Below are 14,202 nucleotides of genomic sequence, written 5' to 3' on the forward strand. Positions count from 1 at the left end.
ATTAGTTAGTGTAGTCACGAGGGTTGGGAAAACCTTCTTCACAGACTTTAGTAGGATGGCAATGGCATCTTCATCATGGATGGGTGCTTGAATGGGCACATGTTGTGCCATAAGTCCCTTCATATATGAAATAAACTAGCTTAGATCTTCTCCCTATTTGTATTCCAAGCTAAAAAACTCAATCTTGAGAAATATCTTGGAGTTCTTCCCTGTAGCACTGTAGAGCCTTTCAAGCTCATCCCACTTTTCCTTGGCAGTGGAGAGTTGGTCCATATGATGAATTAAAGATTCATCTAAATGAAGCATGATGATGGCCTAAGCCCGTTCATCTTCTACATCAAGGGGATTGGATGGGTCAATTACTTTGGTCCCTTTTATGAAGGGCCAGTAGCCTCTTTCCATCATTTTGTATTTTACCAAGACTTACCAAGGATGGAAATCTTTTCCATTGAACTTGCGAATTTGAGGCCTTGCATCTGCATAGGCCATGGCCATTATAGGAAGGTCTTACCAATTTCCTTAAGCAATGGCAGTGTCTAGTCCTTTACAAGTGGCCAAGTACAACCAAATAACAGAACTGATAGCCAAGTTTTAAAGTTGTAGAATTGAAAATGGTTGGAAATCATACATATGCAATATCTCAAGATAGGATTTAGGAGGTCCTGTTCTTCGAACAACCCTTGATTTAGGCTTTACTGTTTTCCTAGGTTTCAATGAGGTGAGATTTGACTGGACTTCAAAATCTTCCTGATAGTGTGGCCTATTTGAGGATTTATTGGTGGAGCATGGATTATCAATCAACTCTATGCTCTTGGATGAATCAGAGGAGAGTACAACAACAATCATATCTCTGATGTACCAACAACAAACTAATATTGGGATATGGTCTATGTGTTTATAGTTGTACACATAGCCTTACAAACTAAGCAAGAAGAGGTGAATGACATAAAGCACTTGATGGATTTATTTTTTTGCTAAAAACCTCAAGATTGAGTCAACATCTAGCTAGCAACATGATTGTAAAATGCCACATTAGTGCTTACAAGCACTCATCTCAAAGTTTTATGCCACTTGAGATGTGACATGCGGATTGTTTGATGAAGTAAAGAGGTCCACTGAGGGTAAGAAACTTTGAAATAGAGCTTTCAAATCTTCAACAAACTTTGGAGAAGATCAATCAGTGATTAGAATCACTGTTAGTGCTCAAAAATTGAAAATTTTGAAGAATGGAAAATCTTGAAGCTTTTTGGCTATGGCTACCAGGAAACAGGTAGTTCGGTTTGACTGATTGCAACCACCACAGGAGAAATTTCTCCAAACCCTCTTAGAGGATGATCGCCCACTGGGGGGCTTTGAAAGTCCTATGGTGGATGGGAGGATTGCTTTGTCTATGGGCCATGCTGAGCTCTAGGAGATGACGCATGCAAATCTGCACCATTTTTGCAATTTGCACAATGTTGCCTTCCATGACACCCAATGTTTCCCTCTAATGTGCCACACCAAGTTGCCTTGTGTTGGGGAAGAAGTCCTTAGTTGAAGTCAGAAGCTGAAATTCTCTCCTTTGACTTCCCCAGGTCCTCCAAGGTCAGGGGATCAAGCTAGCTATGGAGGTTGAAGGTCCAAGATGAGAGAATGGAGATTTTCTTGTGCGCTTTTAGTGAGGCTGAGATTAGAGGAAGCTAAAAGGATTAGAGGAGGCTCTGATACCATGTGGAAAATCAGATTTGCAGCAAGAAGAATGTGCACAAGAGGGAGATGAGAGCTCAAAGTACAAGAACAAAATCTTGCTTTTACTAAGTTGCTCAAAGTACAACTTGGGTACACTCTATCTCACACTTGATAGTGATCCATATACTGTATATTTATTTATTTATTTATTTATTTATTTATTTATTTATTTATTTATTTAGTGTGATGCTTGCAAGCAATCCTGTCTACCATGCAAGATCTAAACACATTGAAGTTCATTACCATTTCATCAAAGAAATGGTACTAGCAGAGTAGATCGACTTGATGCATGTCAAGACTAAATACTAGGTAGCAGATATCTTTACCAAATCACTTGGTAAAGAAAAGTTCATCTATTTAGGCAACTACTTGGAGTATTGCAAATGGTTTGAGCTTGAGGGGGAGTGCTGGAAATCAAGCTCCACCCCGTCTCTCTTTATGTATGTGTGACTTACCGACATTAACTGGATACAATTGTACATGTGCGTGTCATTGAATAGTTGGTAGACTTGTCCTAACCATAGTTAGATGGTGGTTAGTCAAACCTAGTGCAACTCTCTCTTGCAATGTGTGACTAGGTGAATGAATGATGAGAATATAATGAAGATGAGCTGAAGGCTCATGTTCTACTCCACTCTATGTCTCTCCCTCTCTTCCAATATTACAAAGTGCCCTCCAGGGGTGGAGTTATGATAGATAAACATAACCTTACTAAGCATGGCACATCAATGATAAACATAATCAATCCCTTGCTGATATAGTATTCGTGCAATCAAGGAAAATTTCAAGTTTTACTGCATAATTTTTATATTTTCAATATTTGACAAAGCAACTCTAGCCTCTCCTATGGGTAGATAGGGCATTATGGCAATGTATCAGGATGGAATGGAGGCCATATGTGAGGTGCCTCCTCCAAAAGTTTCGAAGGAGTCCTCTTAGTAGTCGACTAAAATTCATATCCATACACATCACCATCCAATCTCCCCATGGGAAACCTAGGGCTAAGTTGAACATGGGAATCCCAATTCTACTTCACAGGGGAAGCGTGACAAGTCACCCACCTAAGAAAGACCACTTTGTAATAAATCAAAGGCAGGAGTGAGGTTAACACCGCACTTGGTTCAAAGAGAGTGAGAGACGGGGAAGAGTGTAACTTGATCCCCCTACCCATAAGGTAAAACCTTAGCTCTAGCCCCCTAAAACGGTGTTAAACCTGGTAACTAATCCTATCAATATTGGGAGGGTCACGATTTAATCAGCTCTATCTAGTGTTGGAAAATTATCTGACTTATCCGGTCCATCTAGCCATAGGTATTCAATCATTAGGATCGAAGCCTCCCACTTTCCTCGATTGTTATTATTATATGAAGTATTTGACTTTTGAATTGTTTGTTATGTGCAATCTTTACCATTAAATAAATTTTGTTTTCAACATAAATTAATTTTTGGAATGTTTAATAAACTAAGTAATGGGGACATTATATTCTTCCCTCAGAGAAATCAAGATGTCCTCATCTCGAGAGAAACAAAGGGTATTCTTTCATAAGGGTTGCCTCATTGATCCAGGTAGCATCCTCTTTAGGATAATCCTTTCATTGTACTAGGTGTTCTCTTAGGATTTGGCTTCTTAGAGGTTTCTCCCTTGTATCTAGAATCTTCTTGGGTTACATTTTCAAAACTCCTTAGGGCAGGCATGACTATTTATTCGTCATCAAGCACATGATCGGGGTTTGGTACATAAGGATTCAGTAGGCTTACATGAAATACATTGTGAATCTTGAGATGGGGTGGAAATTTAAGCTTGTAGGCTTGCCTTCCCATTACTTTAATTACTTCATATGGTCCACAATACCTTGGACTAAGTTTTTTGTATTTCCCCAACAAGGATAATAGAGCTCTTTTTGGGCCTCACCCTTAGAAATACCATGTCACCTTTCTTGAATGTTCTTGTGGATCTTTCAAGATCTATATAGGACTTTTGATGATCTTGAGCATCTTGAATGTCATGTCGAATCAATTGGAATTGTTTGTTCTATCTCTTCAACCATAGCCTTAGAAGCCTCTACCTTGAGAGTGGGATCTGAGAATTTTAAAGGTGTACAACATTCTTGCCCTTACAAGGCTTGAAATGGCAACATCTTGATTGTTTGTTGAAAGGCAGTGTTATAAGCAAACTCCACCAAAGGTAGATGTTCAATCCACCATCTTGGTTCTTTGCCACAATAAGACCTTAGAATATCTTCAATGGTCTGGTTCACCCTCCCAGTTTGGCCATCAGTTTGAGAATGATAAGCAGTGTTGAAGCATAGTTGTGTTCCAATTGCTTGGAATAGGCAAGTCCAAAACTTAGAGGTGAACCAGGATTCTCAGTCACTGTTTATGCTCTTTGGCAATCTATGTAACCTGAATACTTCTTTGATAGAGACTCGAGCCATGCTAGATGGCTTATAGGTTGTTTTGATTGGGATCGAGTGTGCAACTTTTGTCAATCTATCAACCACTGCCATGATGGAATCATATCCACCAGCAGCAATAGGTAATCCAACAACAAATTCCATACTTATTGACTCCCATTTCATTTGTGGAATGTCCAAGGGTTGTAACTCTCTATGCATCTTCATTCTTTTTTCCTTGACTCTTTGACAAGTCAAGCACTGAGTTACATACTTTAATACATCCCTTTTCAATCATGGCTAGTGATAGCTCTTACAAACTACATTGAGTGCCTTTGCATACCCCAAATGTCTTGCAATGGGGCTATCATGTGCTTCCCATAAGATCTTGGCCTTCACTTCTGGTACTTTTGATGGGACACAAAGGAGATCATGGTAATACAGACAACCATTGCTAGCATGACAATCCTTAATCTTAGACCTCTCTTTGTCAGAGCTTCCTCTTTGAAGTACCTTAGCCATGAGTCCTTCATATTTCTTATCTTGAGAAATAGTATCAAGTGCTTGCCTCCCTGGAGACACACTTTAGTGGTCCATCGGGGAACTATCCAATACGGTTTCACCCCGCACTCATGAGAATGCATCAGCTCTATCATCTAGGATTCCCATAATGGAAGGTGCCGCTTGTCCCCACAAGGATCAACCTACAAGCTCAAGGTCCTAATTTGAAAACTAAGATCTTAATACATCGGCTAACTCCATCAGAGGTGTCCCACAAGGGCTTCTCATCTGATCGGAGTGATCATAGTTACCCTTGGCTCATGGAGTGCAATGCTTTTTTCCAATAACTGGTTAGGATTCAGCAAACACTAACTGAGTTCTGGCATAGCCACCACACCTTTCCCTTAAGATAATTACTGATCCATGTTTTAAGACCCGACCCTAGGTAATCAATGCTCGTCTCTACCTAATTTTTTCTAATTAACGTTTCGTTCAATTTCTTGAGAGAAGCTCTCAACTTAGCGGGACCACCCATCTGTAGGAAGAATCCGTGGTGAGGGATTTTTCCCACCTGCTTCCCACAAATGGTTTTCTTTAGTTTTCTAATTACCTATCATATTAAGTTATGGCATATAAAAGCAATTTCGTTAATTAACTTGTTATCATAGATTCCTTCGCATAATTTTTAGGATACAACACAAAGATAGAGAAAACAATCTTTTGGCAAAACATATTTATCTAGTATTTCACAAAATTATTTACAATGATTATCCCCTTTTGCCTATGTAGAAGATAAACCTCCGTTCACTGAAAAATCAGTTTTGTCTATATATAAGAAAATAAACCCTCCAAGATTTCTATCCCTTCACTAATATCGAGGACTCCAAGATCCCATCGTGATTCATGTGAGAGTCAAGGAGCTCCTAGGTGTTAACAATCAGAGACAGAGACAAGTGTGAAGAGACAACAATCAGAGCAGAGTGCTCTCCCATTCTTTTTATTATCATTCCACAAACTACTTAGTGAATGTACAACCTAAGGTCACAAAGGACCATTCACACCAAAGCAGTTAAGTCCTAAGCACCGACTTATTTAATGTCCGCATAGTGTGGTACAGGTGGACAACTGAAGTGTCGGTTATGGTCATACCATGGATAGTAGATCGAGCTTGAGGTCTTAACACTCCCCCCAAGCTCAAGACAGCATCTACACACCAAGCAGCTGTCTAAAAACACTGAACTTATCTTTACCTAAGGACTTGGTAAAGATATCCCAACCTGCTCATCAGTCTTTACATGCATGAGATCAACTCGTCCTGCAAGAACCATCTCTCTGATGAAGTGGTAGTGTACCTCTATGTGTTTTGTTCTGACATGATATACTGGATTCATGGCCAGGAGTACACTACTCAGATTATCACATAGTAACTTCACTGGAGCATCCACCTGTATGTCCAAATCAGCCATAAGCTTGAGCAGCCATGAAATCTCACATGCTCCCAATGCAGCACCCCTGTACTCTGGCTCAGTACTAGATAAAGCAATCATAGGCTACTTCTTGCTGCTCCAGCTAATCACACTGCTACCAAATCCAAAAGCATATCCACTCGTAGATCTACGGTCATATGAGCATCCTGCCCAATCTGCATCCATGTATCCAATGAGTTTCAAGGGCTTATCTCTGACATAAAACAGCCCATACTCTACAGTGGACTTAACATATCTCATAATGCATCTAACTACATCCAAGTGCGACTTTTCGAGCTTCTGCATAAACTGGCTTATGAGCCCTACAGCATAGCTCAAGTCAGGCCTAGTGATGGTCAAGTAAATCAAATTGCCAACCATCTGCCTGTACATAGTCACATCCTCTACTTCAGCTCCAATGCTCATGTCTAGCTTGACATTCTGATCAAGAGGTGTATCCAATGGTTTGCATTCAGCCATGCCATACTTCTTCAGCATTTCCATGGCATAGTGCTTCTGCATCAGCCCCATAAACCATTTTCAATTGAAACTACCTCAATGCCCAAGAAATACTTCAGTTCTCTTAGGTTCTTCATGTCAAATTCAGATTTCAGCATCTTCATTACATGTTGTATGCCCAAGTCATCATCACCAGCGATTATCAAATCATCAACATATATGACCAGCACTACCAAGCCACTAGTCTTCTTTGTAAATAGGCTGTGATCAGCCCTACCAACAGCAAATCCCAATCTCTGCAAGTAGTTACCAATCCTAGCATGCCAAGCTCTCGGAGCTTGCTTCAGCCTGTACAATGCCTTTTTCAGCTTGCATACATAATGCTGAAAATCAGGGTGAACATACCCTTCCGGCTGAACCATATAGACATCCTCTGCTAAGTCACTGTTAAGAAATGCATTCTTAATGTCCATCAATGTCTAGGCTGTGGTGCATTGCTCGATTCCCCTCTCTCATGACGCAGAATGTACCTGCTCTGCCTCGTGCTAGGATATAGATAGTCAGAATACCAAGTTCACTGTCTAAAGTGTCAGCAGACTCATATCCAGAAGTCATTCTACCAAGTGTCATCATACCAGATGCATCCTTAGTATCTTTCTCTTTTCCTTTGATGTCCAAGACATCATATCTCCCCCTCACTAACATACTGGTATCAGTGGATGGTGAGCTCCTCAATCTCCCTGTCCATGGGGATACTTTCTGACTACTAGGTCCTATCATAGCAGTGCTCTGTTGCAAATCAACTATATATACATGAGTGGAAGGCATATCCAACGGCACTGTAGCCAATGATACATACCAAGAACCCATCTCATCAAGGATAACATCCCTGCTCACCAAAGTCTCCCTAATAGAGGGATCATAGCATTTGTATGCCTTCTTCTCTTGCGAATATTCAATGAAAACACACTTATGCGCTTTTGGATCCAGCTTCTTCCTTTTCTCATCTGGAATGTGCACATAAGCAAGACAACCAAATACTTTCATGTGACTTACATCCAGCTTATAGCCGTACAGCCTCTCAAATGGTGTTATCTCATGAATACCTGCAGCGAGAGTCCGATTCAAGGTATACATGGCTGTCGTGACAGCCTCATCCCAATAATAGAGTGGCATCTTCTTCTCATTCATCATGGCACGAGCAACTTCCATCAAGACCCTGTTCTTTCTTTCAGCTAATCCATTCTGTTGAGGAGTATAGCTGTAGGTAAGCTGCCTACGAATGCCATTTTCAGCTAGAAAGTTGTCAAACTCATTTGACACATACTTCCCACCGCTATCTGATCTCAAGCAAGAGATATAGCAGTCAAATTCCTTTTCAACCTACTTTTCAAACTACTGAAAAACAGCAAACACCTCATCCTTTGTCTTCAGAATGTAAACCCAAGTATCTGTAATCATCAATGAATGTCACACAATACTTCGAGCCTCCCATAGATGCATTATGGGCTAGCCCCCAAACATCAGAGTGCACTAACTGCAACGGACATGTACTCTGCCTTACATGCCTGACAAATGGAAACCTCGACTGCTTACCAAACTGGCAAGCATCGCATACATGACCAATATCTGAATATTGGAACTTGGATAAACCTATAACAAGTTGTTTTTTCTGCATAATTTGCAGCCTTTGCAAATTCACATGCCCCACTCTCTTGTACCAAATGTCCAAATCTCCAATAGTGCCAGAACCATGGAAAAACATAGCTGAATTCAGCTCTGGCAAGGTAGCATCAAGAGTAAACATCCTACCATTCCTGTGACTGTGAGCTATCAACTTGCATCCATTGCCAAACTCTTCAATAAAGTACCCATGCTTATTGAATCTAACCTGCAAGTTCTGCTCCATCATCTAACCGACAGACAGTAAGTTCTTCGTAATCGAAGGAACATGCAATACATCATGTGAATTTTTCTTTCTACCATCATGAACCACGAGGCACTTTGCCTTTATGCTCAATGCTACGCTGCGTATCATCGCCTGTACAGACATAGCCATGTTTTTCAGCCACCATATCAATAAACCAATCATCGTGAGGGGTCATGTGGTTTGATTCCCCTAAATCAATGTACCAAACTGCATCATTAGTGCATTTTTCAGCAGCCCTATCTTTTACATACTGCATGGCAAACAATCTATCACCTGAGAAATCATCTCCCTGACTAGACATAGCAAAATGTCCATGCTATTTTCCCTTCTGATTGCCCTGCTTCTTCCAATAGTCATTGGCAATATGCCCATACTTCCCGCAGTAGTGACAATCCTTATCCCTATTGGGATTGTCAGATGGGCGTTGTTGCTATGAGGAGCCTCTGCCTCTAGGGCTAGATCTCCCCCTGCCTCTAAAGTTTCCACCCCCTCTTGCATTCGATAACTGCTGGTTGTTATTGCCATAGGATACATTCTGCTGGCCTCCTCTGCCAGATCCATAGCCTCTACCTCGGCTACCATAGCCGCGCTGATTCGAATAAAAACCTACATCCTTATTTTTAGAACTGCTCGACCCTGTAGCCAAGCCAAGTTTAACCTCCTTATGTATAAGCAATGCAACCAGCTCATTAAAATCAGGCATTTCAGCCCTCACAGACACAGAAGTTTCAAAAGACTTATACTCAGGCCCTAAGCCATTCAAAGTCACAACAACCATGTCTTCATCTTCAACCTGTGAACCAACAAATGCCAGCTGATCCGCAATGGTCTTAACCTCCATGACATAATCATGTATAGATCTACTCTTTCTCTCCATGTTGTTGAGCTTCTGCTTCAACTATATCTTCCTGGCACTTGTGGTTGTGCCATAGTACTTGACCAAAATGTCCCATGCATTCTTAGTAGAGTTACAGTTCATTATCTGCATTATCATGGCATCTGATATACATAGAGACAGCCAGTGCAACACTGTACCCGAGCTCTTTCTATCCAAGCTTGGTGTAGTCATCTGTGATCAGCCGTAGGTCGCTCTGGGAGCTCAGGTTCAGCTTCTCCTCCAGTCACCAACTCCCAGTAGCCTTTCCCTATTAAGTTCTCTGTGCAGAACTTCCATATGGCATAATTGTTATTGTCAAGCTTTTCCCCCACAATCGGGGTTACGTTGTCAGTTCTTTCTGCATTTGCTATGATGTCAACACTGCCTGACTTCCTGCAAGCCAACAAGTCACTCTAACCAACTTCAGTTCTTGATTGTTTATGACAATTTTTTGCATCTATTCTCTGCAGAAAACCAGGAAATTTCAGCTCTTTACGACCTCAAAAACATCCACAAACATGTGGTCTAACCCGTAGGTATAACAGTCAATACATATGCTATGTAGTTGCTTCAGCTTAAACTCCTGTAACCTCACTACCAGGGTAAATACATACAATTTGAAAACTATAAACTGTGAGTAACCAGCAACAATTTCAAGGCCAAAATCAATGTGTATACATGTCATACATGTCCCATAACACTTGTAGTAGTTTAGAGATCTATCTCTGCATATGAGTTCCTAGTCAAGTCACTCTGACATAGAGTATGACATGTGTTGCAAGTACAAAACAAGATATACCTGCTCTATATTTCAGCCACACAAAAAAAAACAGTCACACTGTCAAGGTATTTCAGTCCCAAAGACTTTGCAAAATGCCATAACCTTATGCTACCATGCATAGAACCCGATACATGATCTTGACCTCATCCAAGACTAATCTGTCTCCAAGAATCAGGAGCAACCAAGGCATTTTTAGCATTTACTGGTTATTTACTATTCATGACATTCAAGAACCATGTCAAAGCATCTTGCTTTAGCTCTAGACATTTGCATTCAACTCCCTTCTCAATGCTCAAAGCATTTGACAGACATACGCAAGTCATAAGGTACTTGGAGCTAACCAAAGTCAGCTAGTTCTCTTCAGGGGCAAGTAGTACATGCTGCCCACATAATCATGACAGTTTTTAGCCTGTTAGGAGCTCACAGATCTGAGTAATTTCAGCAAGAAAATGCACCTTCCAAGCATGAGATTTAATACATATGTCTTCCTGAGCATATGTATATTGTATCAAGTCATTTCAAGCATGTCAGAGAGCTTCAAATGCTCTTCAATGTCAACTATATTCTGCCCTGTCACAAATTCCAGTGGACCTGTCACAATTTCAGATCTATACATGTGTGTCACAGCTCATAACTGAGCTTACATTATGCATTTGTGTATCAGGGACTTCAATTCCCTTCCCAAGTGTATTATCAAGCATCTAATGACATGATTAGTGCTTATCATCATGAGTTTCAATCATGCATGACCTTGCAGAAAAATAGCACAACACGCTGGCAGCCTGGGGAGTTCATAGCAGCAAGCTTCTTCACAAATGATGTTCAATGCCTTCTCCAAGATGTTCAATAGAGCCTTTGAAAGACTCCAAACAAGCCAAGAACAACTCTTGAGCAAGATCAAGACCAAATGAAACAATGCATACCCTGTGTGAGCAATGGTGAGAAATGACAAGCAGCCCTCTTCTCTTTTCAACCTTGGCAGGTCAGTCTTCAGGTCTTCTTCTCGCATGCACTCCACAGAGCCCAGTCATGGGTGCTCTGATACCATGTTAACAATCAAAGACAAAGACAAGAGTGAAGAGACAACAGTCAGAGCAGAGTGCTCTCCCATTCTTTTTATTATCATTCCACACACTACTTAGTGAATGTACAACCTAAGGTCACAAAGGACCATTCACACCAAAGCAGTTAAGTCCTAAGCACCTAATTATTTAATGTCTGCATAGTGTGATACAGCTGGACAACTGAAGTGTTGGTTATGGTCATACCAAGGATAGTAGATCGAGCTTGAAGTCTTAATTTTGAAGTCTATTTTATCCTTATGAAAAATTTGGTATTTCCACCCTGAAAGATAATATGGGCATTTATACCTATGGTAGGCAATTCATGCACTGTCATGCTCTAACCTGCGCTTAGTAGGATTTCAAATGCTTTCCAAGTCTATTTAGACTTTAGAATTTGTATCGACAAATTCTTATCAATGTCCAACAAGTCTTACAAACTTCTGATATTTATTTAATTTCCTAATACTGATAGTTTCAGAATTGTTGAGTATCTCATAGTTGATTTTGCTTCAACATTCTTGATATTTTAGGTTAGGTTTTCTCTCTGATTCATACGTGGGTCAACTAATGATATTGACGCTCTCGCTAATATAATCATTAATATTAACATTATGTGTGTTTTTAGCAAGAAAATCATTTTTATTTTATTCTACTCATATTCTATGGTTTAATAAGCAATGTCCAAAACTTTCAACATTATGTAAAAAGAACAATTTTCATTTAGCTATTTCCTAAGTGTAATGTTGATTTTCTTTTTTGAAAACTTTATTTTAGGCATTATAAAAATCATAAATGCATTTTTTTCATCTTTTAGACATTGAATTATATTATTACGCATCTAATTTATACACATCTAGTATATATTTTCTTATACAATTTTCTATTGATTTAATACATTGATTATTTCATGATATTATCTAAATGGTTTTTTATAAATTATTATAAAACTCATCTACATCTTTTTATCATTAGCAAAATAAAATAGAGATAGTCACTTTCAAGAAAAAATTATAAAATATTCATTTTCTTCTAACACCATCTACTTTTTTTGTTACATGCGTCATTAATAAAATAACAATAAATATCACAAAATAAACCATAATTGCGATATTTTCCTAATGACATGCATATAATCCTTTTCCAATTGAAGGAATCTTTTGATTGAATAGTTAATTATTATATTACTTAGGTTATTTTTCTAAGCGACAATTCATATGTATTTTCTTTAGAATGCATTTATAATCATTTAAAGCCAAATATAGTGATAAGCGTATAAAACATTAATTTTATCCAATTCAACGAGATGCTACCTCTATCAGGTTTCCAGTTAACGAAGGTTTTACCAATTCCAAATGGGCTTTTTGAATTTCTATGACCACACAGAGCCATGGATGTTAAGCAAAATTGGCGTGGTAGTTAAAGAAGAGTTGGTGGTCATTGAAAAAAAAAATTCAGCATTTCACTTAGCGGTATGGTCGTATGGGATGAAGGCATAATAGGGGATACAGAAAATGAAAATGAAGTAGAAGGGGAGTGTTTTTCCTCTTTCAAGCTCAAAGCTTCAATGGATAAGAGAAGTAGAGAAAATTTTCCATCATTAGGAGGTCTTTCTTCTTGCTTTCTTTATGAAGGAGAGGAGGTGTATTTATAGGCATAAGAGAGAGCATGCAGTCGACTCATTCTTTTGGCTACTTGTTAAGAGCCAAGTGAACTTTATTAAAAGTGCATTTTGATTACCTACCTATTGGATGGTGGCATGGGGATGATTATTTTATGCTTTCTCTTCCTCCAGGCATAAAAAAGGTCATGAATTTTGGCTTGTTTTTTCAAAAACGTCTTTTTTTCTTCAAAAGACTTCATATGGTGGTTTTTGGCCAATTTATCTCATGACTTATCTAGTTTATAAAGTCATGCCGTAGTCTTTGATACTTAACTAACTCAATATTATGCTCATTCTTGTGCATTCTTCATCTACCGATTAAGGATTTTGCGATTTGTCTTGTGGTTATGAAATCGATACAATCTTTGATGCATTAAATGGAATTCGGAACACTAAATCAAATATAAAGTGGGAAAAATTATGATCAAGCTATCGTAATATTATTTACAAGGCGTCTTTGTTTTTTGTTGGTTGGGAACATTGAGGCTTCTTCCCTTTAAACGTATATTCCTGGCATGTGTTACATTTCCATAGTTCTTCATGATTATGTCCCAAGAATCCTTCGGGGAATCACATCTAGTGATCTGTATTGCCATAGCATCAAATATACATAAGGAAAATCAATGTAGCACTTCCACAATGAAAATTTCTTGTTATCCAACATTTCACCAACAATCTGTATAATGTTATCAGTCCCCTGTGCATTTGCCATGTTGCAACACAGACTATGTCAATGCCTGACTTCTTGCAAGACAACAAGTCCACCTGACTAACTGCAGTCTTTGATTGTTTGTGACAGTTTTCTATAACAAGTTCACTGCTAAAAATAGGGTATTTCAGTCCACTAACATCTCATAACCATCCACAAACATGTGGCATAACTAGTAGGTACATCTGTCAATGCATAGACCATGTAGTTTTTGTATACTCTGTATCATGCAACCTTACTGTCAGAGTACATACATGCAGTCTAAAATCTGTAAACTGTCAATGACCAGCAGTTGATTCAAAGCCAAAATTGAGGTGTATACAAGTCATACATGCTCCAAAACTTCATAGACATCTGTTAGTACATGTAGCAGTCCAAATATGACCATATAGGCACAAATCACTGCATAACCAGCAAGTATAAGTGTCAAAAATCTCGTTCACAAGTTGTAGTCAGCAAATGTTCATCAAAATACAAGGTATATTAGTCCAAAACCTCCTCAAGATGTCATGTACATATTCCACCATACATGAGAATCAATGCATAAACCTGTCAGCTCCCAATAGTGTCCCACCTTCAAGAGCCAGTGTTATACACAATGCATTTATTGCTCATAGCCATCCAAGACAATGTC

The sequence above is a fragment of the Lygodium microphyllum genome, chromosome 15, assembly GCF_053477565.2.
Source record: "Lygodium microphyllum isolate KBCC chromosome 15, Lygodium_microphyllum_v1.1.10, whole genome shotgun sequence".
Lineage (NCBI taxonomy): Eukaryota > Viridiplantae > Streptophyta > Polypodiopsida > Schizaeales > Lygodiaceae > Lygodium > Lygodium microphyllum.